This window comes from Pinus tabuliformis, chromosome 4_2 (genome assembly GCF_031772625.1).
Source record: "Pinus tabuliformis cultivar Carrire ecotype Pingquan chromosome 4_2, CPIR1, whole genome shotgun sequence".
NCBI lineage: Eukaryota > Viridiplantae > Streptophyta > Pinopsida > Pinales > Pinaceae > Pinus > Pinus tabuliformis.
In genome coordinates this window covers 822019207-822033142 of record NC_142304.1, presented here as the reverse complement: position 1 = coordinate 822033142, position 13936 = coordinate 822019207, and the positions used below count along the sequence as shown (strand labels likewise).

General features: G+C 38.1%; 1 protein-coding gene across 2 annotated transcripts in view; it reads right to left on the bottom strand.

Moving 5' to 3' along the window:
- Positions 1 to 13936, bottom strand: part of ARP8 (actin-related protein 8) — a 417643-nt gene that overhangs the window by 55850 nt on the left and 347857 nt on the right. The window lies entirely within an intron of this gene.

The following is a 13936-nucleotide window of genomic DNA, read 5'->3' as shown; positions in this document are numbered from 1 at the left end:
ACTACACGCTGGAACTGCTTAGCTGCTAAGCATGAGATTCGAACTTATTATGCTAATACTCACGCTTCACAGGAGTTTCACCGTTGTCCGATAGCTTATGAGAATACCTTCCGTGCATTGTTCCATTCTCCCTCCATCCTGAGTATTCTTGGTCATTTTGTGTGTTGCTGTCTATTTTACCGTAGGTGAATATTTTCCTTAGCCACAGCGTAGCCTCTCCGCAAATCTTACGCACATGTTTGAAATCACATTTTGTTGGCAACCTTGAAGAAGACTCATCATCATTATAGCAGTAATAAGGAGATCATCATTATGTCTGAAGTCTGCAACATCAAAAGGGTCTGAAACATATACTCTCTCTGTTCAAGATCCAAACTCAAGAAAAAGATTACAGATATACTCGCTCTAGTATACACTCACTCTAGTATTCTCGCACTCAGTCAAGTATGAAGAAAAGGACAGAACTCTGAAAAATCAATGATGCACAAAAACTGTGGAAACACTAGACAGAACGTCTGAAAGTAACAATTATGACAAAAGAATGGTTTTCCTTGTTTCTAATCATTTGAAGATCATAAAAGCAAATCTCAGTGGTATTTTCTACATAATTTGAGCTCCTATGATACAAGTTTCTCCGCAAGTATTACGCACCTGTTAGATTGAAACTAACGACCCTACATGCATTATAAAAGCCACAGTGCTCACACATCGTTTTTAAACACCTGACGCGTCGAAACTCATTTCTTAGGTGGCGTTTGGTGTCAAACGATGATATTAATTGTCTAAACCTTTGACCTATGTCAACCATTGGTGGATAGAGGAACATTTAACGAATGATTATCCTTCTGTATCATCATGGCCAAGTTATAATCGCATATGATATCTGGCTATAAGGCAGATGTCCACCAATCCGTCACAACACTCCCAGGCCTTCACCGCTTGGAGCTCGAAAGGTCACAAATAGGACGTTCATCAAGAGAAGGGTGGCAGTGGAGACCCCAACAATCATAGTATTCGCGCTCTGACCCGAAAGCCATCGTAGGCATATATTAGTATGTAATGACATGTATTAGTCACAATATTATAAACACTACAAGAAATATAATAATAACCCGTCGTAAACCATGTAAACTATGATATATATATATATATATATATATATATATATAAAATAGTTTGATAGTTTGAACTCGTTCTGCCTGAGAATCTCCGTAATTGCTCATTCGAAGGACAGAGTATACAAACATTTTAGAAATCGAAAAAAAAAACAGTCTCGATTCGAGAAATATTTTGTAACTTCGCGTAAGAAATGTAGTAAGGTGTGAGAAATTTTGCTGAATTGTGAGAAATATAGTAAGGAGTAATAAAACTCAAGCGTGGAGAGGAGAGATACGACATCAAGAGATAAATACTTGGAATTTCATTGAATCATCAATGCTATATTTGCAGCAGGACAATTGTTGGGCTGCTATCAGTGCTTTGCAAGTCTTAGCGATGACATGCAAGTCTTATCGTGTTCAAAGTAAAGCAACCATGAATAAGTCCTGTCATTCTTCAGATGAAGTCCAATCAGCTTGTAGTGATGGAGTTAGATCACAAACCCAATTAATAGCTGAATTGTTTGAAAGCCAGTGGAGTACACTGCAAATGGTTGTCCTGAAAGAAATTTTGTTGTCTGCTATACGTGCTGGTGATCCTTTGGCTGCATGGAGTGCAGTAGCTCGACTGTTGAGATTGCACTATCCACTTATAACACCGGCTGGTTAGAGTGGCCTAGCTAATGCATTGACAACTTTCGCTGAAAGACTTCCTTATGGAACACGGTGTGCAGATCCTACACTGACAACTTCTGCTGAAGACTTCCTTGTGGAACATGGTGTGAAGATCTTGCTCTGCCTTTTGTAAGGTTATATTCAATCCCCTCACTTCCTTCACAAATGGAGATTGTAAAGCGCATTCCTGGAAAGGAAGATTGGTGGGCAGGATCTGCTCCCTCGGGTCCATTTATTTACACACCTTTTGGCAAAGGAGATACTAATGATGACAAGAAGCAGGAAATTATCTGGATAGTTGGCGAACCTATTCAAGTATTAGTGGAGCTGGCAAACCCTGGCCAAATCTTGGAATAATCATTTAAGGCATGAACAAACTCATCGAATTATGCTAAGTTTGACTGGTTTGATTGAGTTTTTGCCTCAATGGTTTGACTTTGATTTTTTTTCCTGACTTGAGTCAAACTCTTGAACCTTATGTACTTGGTCCACGTACTAGACTGTTTGACTATCCACACATTCTTCAAGTCCCAAGTCATTTTATGGTGAGTTCTTGACTGGAAGCTCAACAGTTTCGGACATGTTGCATCACTTAGTAATGTTGGATTGTTTCAATTCTCACAAAGTGTAGACTATCAAGTATGTTTTCAGGGAGTGTAGTATGGTACAACATTTTTGGGAATATGTTATTTCTAAACATGCCATCATTTTTGTCAACGTGCTTCATTGGAAGGTGGTCATCTTGGGAGAAATGTAAAACAGATTTTCTCTCAGAGTGAACAAGTTCCTCCATGAGGTGTATGATGGTCAATTACTTGTTAAATTGAAGAAAGGGGTTAATTGGCCTGCGATGGATCCATGGTGGATGAGAGCAATTGACCAAGAACCAAAAGAACCAATCACCATATTGTAAAAGATGCTATTGATCATGGAAATGGCCGAGCTAGTGTGCAAGACACAGTTATCTACATGGGCAGCACATAAATTAAAGCAAGAGTGGTACTCTGAGTTGGATAATTCTAGTGATTTTGATTCAGTGCGTGGTAGTTGGAGAGATGAAGATAGTGCTCCTGACATTTCTGGGGAGAGCAGATGAAGAAACACACTTGGATTTGTAGAACCGATATGTTGAAGCTTTTTACCATGAATCTCAGGACATAAAGAGAGGTTTCCTTCCATTGCATGGATGGAGAAAATCCCAATATATTACCTACGAAAGGGAGTACACTGGTCTATTAGAGACTGAAGGGCAGGAGGTTGAACCAAAGCATCCTTTGACATTTGATGAATCTTCAACAAAGGACGCTATTTCTAAGAGAATTTCAACATTGGGTGCTTCAGCTGCTTTAAATACTATAGATTTGCATACTACAGAAAGCAGAACTATATATAAGCCACCAATAGTGGAAAGAAATGGTGTGACTGTTCACTTGGGAAATTTTAACTCAGCATCAACGGTTTCTAAAAAAACACATGCCTGACTTTAGAGGTCAACAATGTTTTAAATAGAGGATGGAAGAATCTGGGACTAAAGGAGATTCTGGCTTCATATGAGCACTCTGTTGGGTGATATCAGCCTCTATTTCTGTGTTAGTCTTCACTGATTTACCCCTCTTCAAATTCCCCATTCATAAGACCAATCTGCCTAGTATAATCACATTCTATATCCATGCTAATGACAATAACTTCACCACTCTTTTGAAATTCTAAGATGAATGTTCAGTTTGCTTGCACACCTATCCACTATCTTCATGCTAAACTGAGCAATTTGCATTGCTTGCTGATAACCATCAGTCACAATTTTTTTTTTTAGAAAAGTAAGGTCATTAAGTTTCTGTGGATAGGTGGCTTCTGGTGTAAACTAAGTTGATCTCTCAATCTTTTCAGGTTCGTCTACCAATGGATAAGTCTTATCAATACCTCCATCCTCTGCTTCCATACTCGTTTTGACTATCTGCATAATATGTCTACAAGTATCAGTTGCACTTTTCCACACATTCCATACTAATTCATTAGACTGCTGTTTAAGATGAGGCTTCTAATCCATGTCAATCTGTGAATGGCCCAATAAAAGGAGAATGAGAAATTCTTTCCCTCATTTTATATTTAGACTTGTAATAACTCACCTTTTGGAAAGGGAAAGGTTCTAACAAATTAGAAATTTTTTTAGTCTCTGAGTTTTCACTACATCACTTTCACCCAAATTAGCAATGACAGAATTGTCAAATTTCTTTGATGCTGTCAATTTCGAAACCTTCAGATCCATAATGTTTTGGAGCATATGTAACATGCATTCTTACATCATTTTGACTGGTTTCATCCAGTGAAAAATAATTTTCACAATGCTTTTGTAGGCATAAAATTGAACTCTGAACAAACTGCTTCAGTTACTGTATTCTTACTATGAACAAAGCACCAAAGGAATAACACACTCCTTCACAGACTCTTCACCATCATCTGGGAACACACTCCCTAGTGAGAGCCCACATTCTCTAGTTGTAATGAAACAAATTCAACACTAATCTCTGAAGTCTTGACCTTGAATTTTTCTTTCTCAATCTCTTCTTCATCGTTGTCAGCAACTTTTTCTGTCATGCATGGTGTTGTCGCGCAGATTGGCACGACAACGCTCGGACCGGGGGCTGTCACTCTGATCCCCGATCCCTCCGTTTAAGCCTGTCTCCCGCGGCTAAGGGGGGTAGTCCCTGTGAGATGATGAGACCAACTGTCGACCAGTTGGTTGGGAGACACGAGATACGATAAAAAAGCACTAAAATGATTTGATTAATTGAGCAGACCAGTGCCTTAAGAGATTATTGTTAAAATGATTACTTGTTAGATATAGAAAAATAAACCGTGAACAGCAATCATTTGTCATCAAAAGGTATCAGCGAAATCACATAACCAAACGATATCCAGCGACTGAGAATTTTGAAAAAAGATAAATGCTTTAAACCACCACGAGAATCCTAGACCATTAACTAGATATCATATTCGCATCTCGACTTGAAAAATTCAGATCTTAAGATATAACATGAAAAACAACTGAAACTGGCAAAAATGATTTTCCAAATTTTTTATGTGATAAAATGAAACCTAAAAACCCTAAACCCTGATAAAAACTGCATAAAGCAAAAATTTGAAACCCTAGATCAGAGAAAATTGAAACCCTAAGACAACTGATTAATTTACAGATTTGGCCCCTTAACAGCCAGATTCAGCAATAAGAACGGAAATATTTTAACGAAACGAAAATTTCAGATTTGTCACTGTGAAGAACTTCAGAAAATTTCTCATGCAAATCAAATAAATAAACCGAATGATAGACCCAGGATCAAATCCAACTGGGCTCAGCAAAAAATGCTTGCGGGAGTTGGCTGGTTCAGCCGAGAACTTCCCCGAACGCCCACAAAATTCCTTCAGAAAATGTTTTCTGCACAGCTCAAAACAACCGTCAACAAAGAGGGCAAAAATGTTGCTAGATCTCAAACAGTAATGGAGATACCTGCCATTACTTCAGAAACCCTAACAGCACCCAAACCCCAGCAAGTGAACAAGATACCTGTGCTCACAATACTCTATAAGAAGCTAATATTAATGGCTGAAAATAACATATGAAAAAAATGAAATGATCTCACAGCATTCCAAGAGAGTAACACTAGCAAGATATGGACCCCAAAGTCTTCCTTTATTAACCAGAAACCGATTTACAAGAGAGCTTCTTCAGTCTTAGACTCACAGATCGAATGAATCTGAAATGACCAGCTAAGACCCTATATAAAGGAAATGATCCCAACGGCTAGTTCGAATGATCCATGTAGAAATGATTTCGACCGTTGATGAAGATCAAGACATCTCTTGATCTCATCCGTCGATTCATTCAATTAATTTTTTATTATTATTTTTTAAATTTTTTAAATTTCTTATTATTTATTATTTTATTATTATTTTTAAAATTTTTAAATTTTTTTTATTATTTTTTATTTATTTCATTTTTTTAAATTTTTAAATTTTTTAATTATTTATTATTTTTTAAATTTTTAAATTTTTAAATTTTTTTATTATTTATTATTTTATTATTATTTTTTAAATTTTTAATTTTTTTTTTATTATTTTTTATTTATTTCATTTTTTTTATTATTTTTTATTTTATTATTATCTTTTAAATTTTTAAATTATTATTATTATTTATTTATTTATTTATTTATTTATTTATTTCATTTTTTTAAATTTTTTTATTTATTTTATTATCTTATTTCATTTTTTAAATGGATCGTCGAACTAAACCTTTGGAAACATCACCCAGGACCTAGGACTTCGGACTCACGAGGGGATTTAAAACATTTTTGACCCTCAAGACACATTACATCATGACTTTTACAACTTACATCTCAAGGGGACAAGCCCACTTAACACAGACCCTCATAAATCACCCAGTTCTGCGACACAACTATAATCTAGCATATTAACACACTAGGATTCTCCTAAAGTTCTAATGACAAAATCCATCCCGGCTTTGGGGTCAGGTTTGAAGGAAAACTCTGCCGATCCATGGATCGGTGAGACGAAAAACCTTCCGGGACATAGATTATCATAGAAAATTAGGTCCACCTAGGCAATTTTACATACATGACTCTGATCTGCTTAGATTATTTACAATTCATACATGCAGACTGGGTTTACAATTGAAATGATCAAGCTGCTGATGACTGTAGGCTGGCACAGACACATCGTTCAGGTGCTACCCCTTTCTGCCAAGAAAAGAGGGTGTACTGCATGGGAAGTTGACCAGTAGAGGTCAACACATGGCACATCTGACCCTACTACTATTGCTTCCTTGATGTCCTTTCAAAGGTTTTCAATGACGAAGTTTTCCTCCACATTGTGTACTTGGACTCATTACAATAAAATGGCCCAAGCAAAGTCACAAAGGATTACTCTGCATCACCTACAAGGATATTAAGTGTTAAATAAACTATTTTAATAATTAACTCTTAATTCAATGCCATTTTCAAGATATAGGAATAGCCAATTGCAATGCATAAACCCTATATATATATATATTTCAAATCATATTGCTTAAATATTTTTTAGGTTATCAAGCAAAGATTTAAAGGTTGTTCTCTATTTTAGAACAGGTAAAATACGATTTGAACAAATGTTTTCAGAGAGGTTAGAACATAACAGAAACATATATGTACCAAAAATTTGGGCATATCCAACCTTTGACCAAACCATCCAACCAAGCTTTATCCAATTAGCGTATTGTTACCAAGATTTGCATGCTAAATATGTGCTGAGGAAAGGCATGCCCAAGTAAGCACAAAGATCAAATTATCTGCTCAACTAAGCATATCAAACCTAAACTCTAATGCATGTTAACTATGCAACTTCAAGTGGCAATGAAAACCAATTTTAAAATTACTTCAATCTGAAATTATGATGCATTACTCAGTACACGACTTCAATTGTCTTCCATCTTGTGATGTTCTTTCAAATGCTCTACAGTCTTCATTTAATTAACATTGTTAGGATATACATATCAACATGAAATTTGCTATAAAATCTAAATCATGAATTATGTTATGAATTAAGATATCTTTAAATTTGTCTCATTGATGCACATGGATATGATTGATGAGCTAGAAATAAAAAAATAATTACAGGTTAATATGAAAGCTAATTACATGAGCTGAATATGGCCAAGTATGTTATATTGTAGATAACATGTATGAATTATACAGAAATTGTTTATTTGATAATGTATGGACAAGTGTTTATGTTGCAGATAGCATCGTTACCAAAATGACCACGTGATGACAAAAGTTTCAAGAACAATTGAGGCTCAATAAGATTCCATGATAGGGTGATCACCCTGGTCCTACAAGGAGGGGTGGAGGTGTTACCCACTGTTTATCCTCCAAAGTCTGGAGTCATGGGAGGACTGTGCGAGCCACGCTCCCCTAAATGTGTGATGATGACTCTCGGATGCCTACTGAGAAATCAAGTCGATATAGTCGACACAGATCAGTATAGCTGAAACCATGGCATACTCCAGTAGAGGAAGGATAGGATGGGAGCAGAAGAGATTAGGAAAAATAGGATGATTTTAGAATAGCTTGGGCACTGACTGGGACAAAGCATGGATATTAAAGTCGTAAAAAAAAAAAAAAAACACTTAACTATAAGCTTTCAAAATATAAATTTTAAAATGTCCCCACATTAAACGAAAATCCAATTATGGAACATAATCCTTACATGATTATACTTATCGCTAAATAATTACTAATACTTTATATACCCTAACTTCGGGACGAAGTTTTCTAAAGGAGGGGTGTATGTAAGGACCCATCTTAAATTAATGGGGGCATAGAGATATTAGCATGCACACAAGACATGCATATGTAGCACTGCACTAGTATATATATTAGTTAATATTGAAAAAACATCTGTATTTAGGTAACGAATTAACTATTGAAATGAATACCCAACTTACAAGAATATAGTAGGGAATATGATATACGTACCACCACCATAATACATATATATAATTCTACTATATAAAATTAAAGATAAATGCAGTGTAGTGAACTCACAACAAAGGAAGTATGTACCCTACTACATACAAAGGAACTATACCCAAAAGTATTATGTACAAAAGAGTTATGAAATACATATTATTCTACAAAAGAAACAACATATTCTATAAAGTCAAAGGAAAGTGTGTATATATATATATATATATAGTGAATATAATAAAGAGAAGAACATACAAAACCATAATAATATGAAAATAATTCGATTTAAAACAAAAGTGAAACATAACATTATGATAAAGGAGATATTGTATAAATAAGAGTGCATGGTCAACAAATTGGGAGGGGAGAAGGCAGTGACCGCCTCTGCAACTTATGAACTTATCAAATTAAAACAAATAAAGAAAAGGGAAGTGGTGGAAGAGTCTCTGGGAGCATAAAATGAGGAAGGGTTCTGTATAAAAGGGGACATTCTTTGATACAAGGGAAGGCAGAGGAGGAACTGACAAGAGGAAGACATAGAGAATAATGGAGCTTGAGCAATTGTTCTTGAGACTTTTGGGCATGGGGGCCAAAATACTTCGAATTTGAAGTATTTTGGGGCTGGGTGCTGAGACTGTACCTAATTTGGCTGGGAGGTTTTTGGTCTTTTGGTAACGGGAGCGGGAATTGGAACAAATTAGAAGCATCTTCAGCCAGGTAGGTACTCAAAATCAGGTAGGTACTCAACATCAAATTGATAAATTCTTATATTTTGAATAGTTATATCCTGTTAAAAATTTTAGGTCTTTACAATCTGACAGCTATCAATCCTCTCATACTACACCCGAGGAGTTTTGCTTCAAGTCATAGAAGGCTTTCTTCCACCTGCATACGTGAGATTCCTGATCATCAATCTCAAACCCCTCGGGTTGTTCCAAACATGTGGACCTACTACATGAGGGGAATGATCCCCTTGTAAGATTTTCCTTCGGTACATCTCAGACATGTACTTTCATGCTCTCTTTGAATTCAGGCATCCTTGTCACCATTTGACTCATAGACCTCCGGTGCTATGTGTCAATGGACATGGTCCCCAGTGGGCTTCCTGCAACTTGATACAACACTTAACTCAAAAACATCTTTGAAAATTCTATTTTCAAACACGTACCTTTCCATCAATGAGTGCCACCTCGTAACCTTTGACTTCCATTGCTAAAATGGACACTAGGTTCTTCTTGCAATCAAGTACATAAAAGAGATTTTGTAAATGAATCGAGTTACCCTCATTCAATTGAGGGGTAACATTTCCTACACCCTTTTCAGGATAGGTGGCATCGACTCCAAGTATAATCCCACGATTGTTTCCATCTCTACCAAATTAGAGAGTGCATTGTACTATCGGATGAAGTGCCTTGAAGCACTATAATCAATTAGCCAGATTCCCAAAGAATCTGTAGGAGAGGGCCAATACAAGATAATGCTTCTTTATCTTATCAAAAACAACATTTGATTCTTCATTCCTGGGGTTCCTTGCTTTCTTTGAAGAGTCGACCATTTCCTTGATGACCTGCATTACCTGTCATTTCTTTGATCATTGAAGATGCCCTAGAATGATTGTTATATTCATCAAGAGATGTGTCTTTGTCATTCAGACACTCCTTCACATAATGGCCGAAATTATTGCAACTAAGGCATCTGACTTTCCTTCCACCCTTAGATCCGAACTTCCCAATGAAGTGATCTTTAGGTAGGCCATCAGAAACTTCTGCTATGCCATTCTGATAATATTCTCTGCTTCGACTTCACCCTTGGTGAATTTGAAGAGGGACGAGGAATCCATTGATCTTTTTTCCTTTCCCAACTGTCTTCGGTGATTGCTCTTTCACTGTTGCTTGGGCATTGTCTTCACCTCAGCTCCGATACCATGTTAATTTTAGGTATGTTCTATGCTTGGAGCAATTTATTTTAATTTTCACAGTTAGCTCAATATCTTTTCCAGATTAGCAATCACATTAGCATTAAAGTAAATTTCAGATAGAACATAAAACATAAATCACAGAATACAAGCCAAGACAAGAGGACACAAGATGTGGTGCTAGAAAGGGACAAACCCCAATGTGGGGAAACCCTTGATCAATTCTTCTTATATGTTCTTCAATAGTTTAGCAAAGAGAGAGAGATAGTACATTTACAACAGTGGTCAACACTGATTTATCTAGATAAGAGCATAGATCATCTCTAAGAAGATGATACATGAGATCAGTTGAAGACATGCTGCTTCAACTGATTCTCCAAGGTGACTCCTTCACTTATCGTTGTGCTGCATTTCATCATCATGCTGCACCCATCATCACTATGCAGCATCTCATCATGCTTTATTAATCGTGACTGTATCCATCACTGTACTGCATTATGTGCCATTGCTGCACCATGTTGCCATACTGACCTATGTGCTGGCTGCATCTTGCTTGCTTGTTGTCCCTAGCATGCTTGTTGTCCTTTGCATGCTTGTTGTTGCATGCTCGCTGTCCCTTGCATGCTAGCTATAACATTGCATGCTTGGTGTATTTGCTGCTAAGTACCATACAATTGTCCCAATGTTAGTTAGTTGTCCCTTGCATGCTGCTCCCTTTCGAAGACAGATGCTCAGGCTGTTCTGGCAGTTTCGGCAATTCTGGCTGTTCCCGACAGTTCTGGCAAACCCGACTATTCCTGACAGTTCCGACAGTTCTCGACAGTTCTAGCTTTTGCCCTCTACGTCAGCGTTCCCGGTTGTTCCGACAGTTCTAACTGTTCCTGGTAGTTCTGGCTATTCCCGACAATTTCAACAGTTCCAGCAATTCTGGCTATTCCTAGCAGTTTTGGCTTCTGGCCTCTGGATTAGGGCAGCATTATCCCTTAGGATATTTCCTCCTACTAAAATCCAAAGACAAGTAGAGAGGAAGAGATCCCAAGTGTGTTGAAAATGACTTGAAGGCCACCTCTATTTATACTAAAACGTTGAGCACAAGTGGGGTTTATTTGGTTGCTTGCCTACCTTGACGAATTGTCCCATAACACAAATAAATTCATATCTCCATGAACATTTATTGGAATCGAATGATCTTTAGATCAATCCTACACCTCTCGATGAGAGGGATCCAAGAAAAATATCATCTTCCATTAATAAGATGACCCACATGGAAGGAGGAGGGTTTAGAAACTCGGTAGTCATGCAGGCCGCACAATCTATAGTGATTTCGTACTCCTTTTCTCCTTCGAAGACTCCCAGGGCTGGAAATCGGGGGTTCTCCAATGGTGGCGGGCCTTCTCATCTCACCTTCTGCGGTTTGCGCAAGGAAATCTCCGAAGTACCTGCCAAGCGATGTTTCAGAAGAGCGGTGTTGGCTGCCCGGCCAACGAGAAGGCCAGGATTGCAGGGATATAGAGTGAGGGCATCGGTTACAGAAATGGAAGCCACGTCACGGAATTTGACTACGATTTGATTATCATCGGAGCCGACATTGATGGCCATGGAGCTGCACTTCATGCAGACGCAAAGGGCACCCGTCGAGGTGGGTGGACAATGGCGAGGGTTTCTGAGATCGCATTTTGTGATGGTGCTATCTTGTGCAACAATGGAGTTCGTAGGACGGACAACCGCCAACACCGCCAAAGGTATGAAGAAACATTTAAGTTTATTGCATATCAGACCTTCGATCTGTACTATTATGATGCAGATCATGATTTCCATCTGTTCGAGCGATCGCCAATGAGCCCTAATTGGGCACCATCTCCCTTGATCTGTGGCATTGTGCACAAATCGATTCTTGGGTTCTTCGATCTAGACCCTCGTATTGTAGATCGACCCCTTTTCTGGTCAGATCTGGAAGCCCTCTTACTGTATAAGCTGTTTAGAGGTGAGCGAAAGACGCAGAGCAGAATCTCAGGGTTAGATCTACCAAAAACAATATCCGGATCCCTGGTAAGACCTCACAGTTTCCAAGTATTTGTAAAAACCCCGGATGGTAAATCGAAACTAATTTGGGTAAAAGAGACAGACTCTGTTAAGCAAATGCAGAAAATTATAATGCAATAGCTTGGATACCCCATCAGATCACAAAATCTGATACATGGGGCAGAGTGCTACAAGACACAAAATACCTCTGGGAATACAAAATTGCACCCCTGTCAACAATCATCCTCAATCTGAGAATCAGAGGGGGCACAACCGTCAATAGCAAGAATCCTCATAGGGCTGAAGGAAGTGGCATTGGTTCAATAGGGAAAACACCAGGCAATATTTCCTTCAAAAACATCCTACAAGGGAAAAACACAGAAGGAGCAGCATCGAATCAATCAAGTATGGACGCTAGGCCATACATTGTCGAACAGCTGAATCATACCCCAGAATACAACATAGACACACCTGAGCACTACACTATATATAAAAGAAAAGCAATAATATGTAGATTTAATTGCTTTTGGCCCAAACCGGCTGATCTATTCCATTGGATCTTCACGAACTGGACCACACAATGCGAAATACACCTCTGTTCCAAGGGTTTCTTCATAGTGAACTTTCTATCAGCAATAGACAGAGACATAGTAATACAAGAAGGACCTTGGTTCTGGGGATCCACAGGACTCTTCATCACACCATGGTTCCCAGATTTTGATTCAAATACATGGTCGTCTCCAAGATGCCAGTTTGGGTGTGGCTACACAATCTCCCAATACATCTCTGGAATTATCAAGTACTAGCTGGAATTGGAAATACTATTGGGCGCTACATCAAAATGGACACCCAGCGAGTGGAGGAAAGAATTTGTACCTTTGCACGAATATGTGTGGAGGTAGACCCCAACAAAGGCTTGCCAGATCAAATTCAATTGAAGCATAGACAAAGGAGATGGGCACAGGTTCTAGATTATGAAAATACTGCATTCAGATGCCGAATTTGCCGACAAACAGGACACCTACAAAGCACGTGTCCAGCAACCAAAAAAGACAACCGCAGAAAGAAGAAAACGGAAAAACAAGTAAAGGGGTGGCAATTTCCTCCACCTCCCTCGAATGACGAGGAGGAAGAAGAGATGGATTTTGCTAACCCCAATGAGACTAATCAGATGAACAAAGAACCAACAGTAGAAGACACAAATCCACAGGAACATATAGACACAGCATTGGCAAGGATATCAGATACTATGGATATGGGCAGAACTAAACGTCAACACATATCAGATACATCAGACTCTGATAAAGACAATCCACAACCTGTGGCTGAAACAACACTAGCACTTATAACTCCAACAGAGTCACAGGGGGGTTGGAGAAAGGTTGAGAAGAAAAAAGGGCGAAAAGTCTGACTCTTCCCCACCTGTACATTAATAACTTGTTTTCATGTTTATTTATGGAAATCTGTACACCCTGCGTGGTGATGAAGGATCTATGCATCTTTTTTGAGCACCATTTTTGAAATCTGTTTACAGCATATGCCAAAAGGCATCTACAACATGTAATTTTTCAATCATAATGAAAGATTACAATTTTTCCAGTGGAAAAAGATGACCCACATGGAGTTTGGCCCTAGTTGCCAATTTTAACAATTTCTCAACAACACCCGTGCCAAAAAACATCTTTGTGGGAAAATGGCAAGGGATGGAA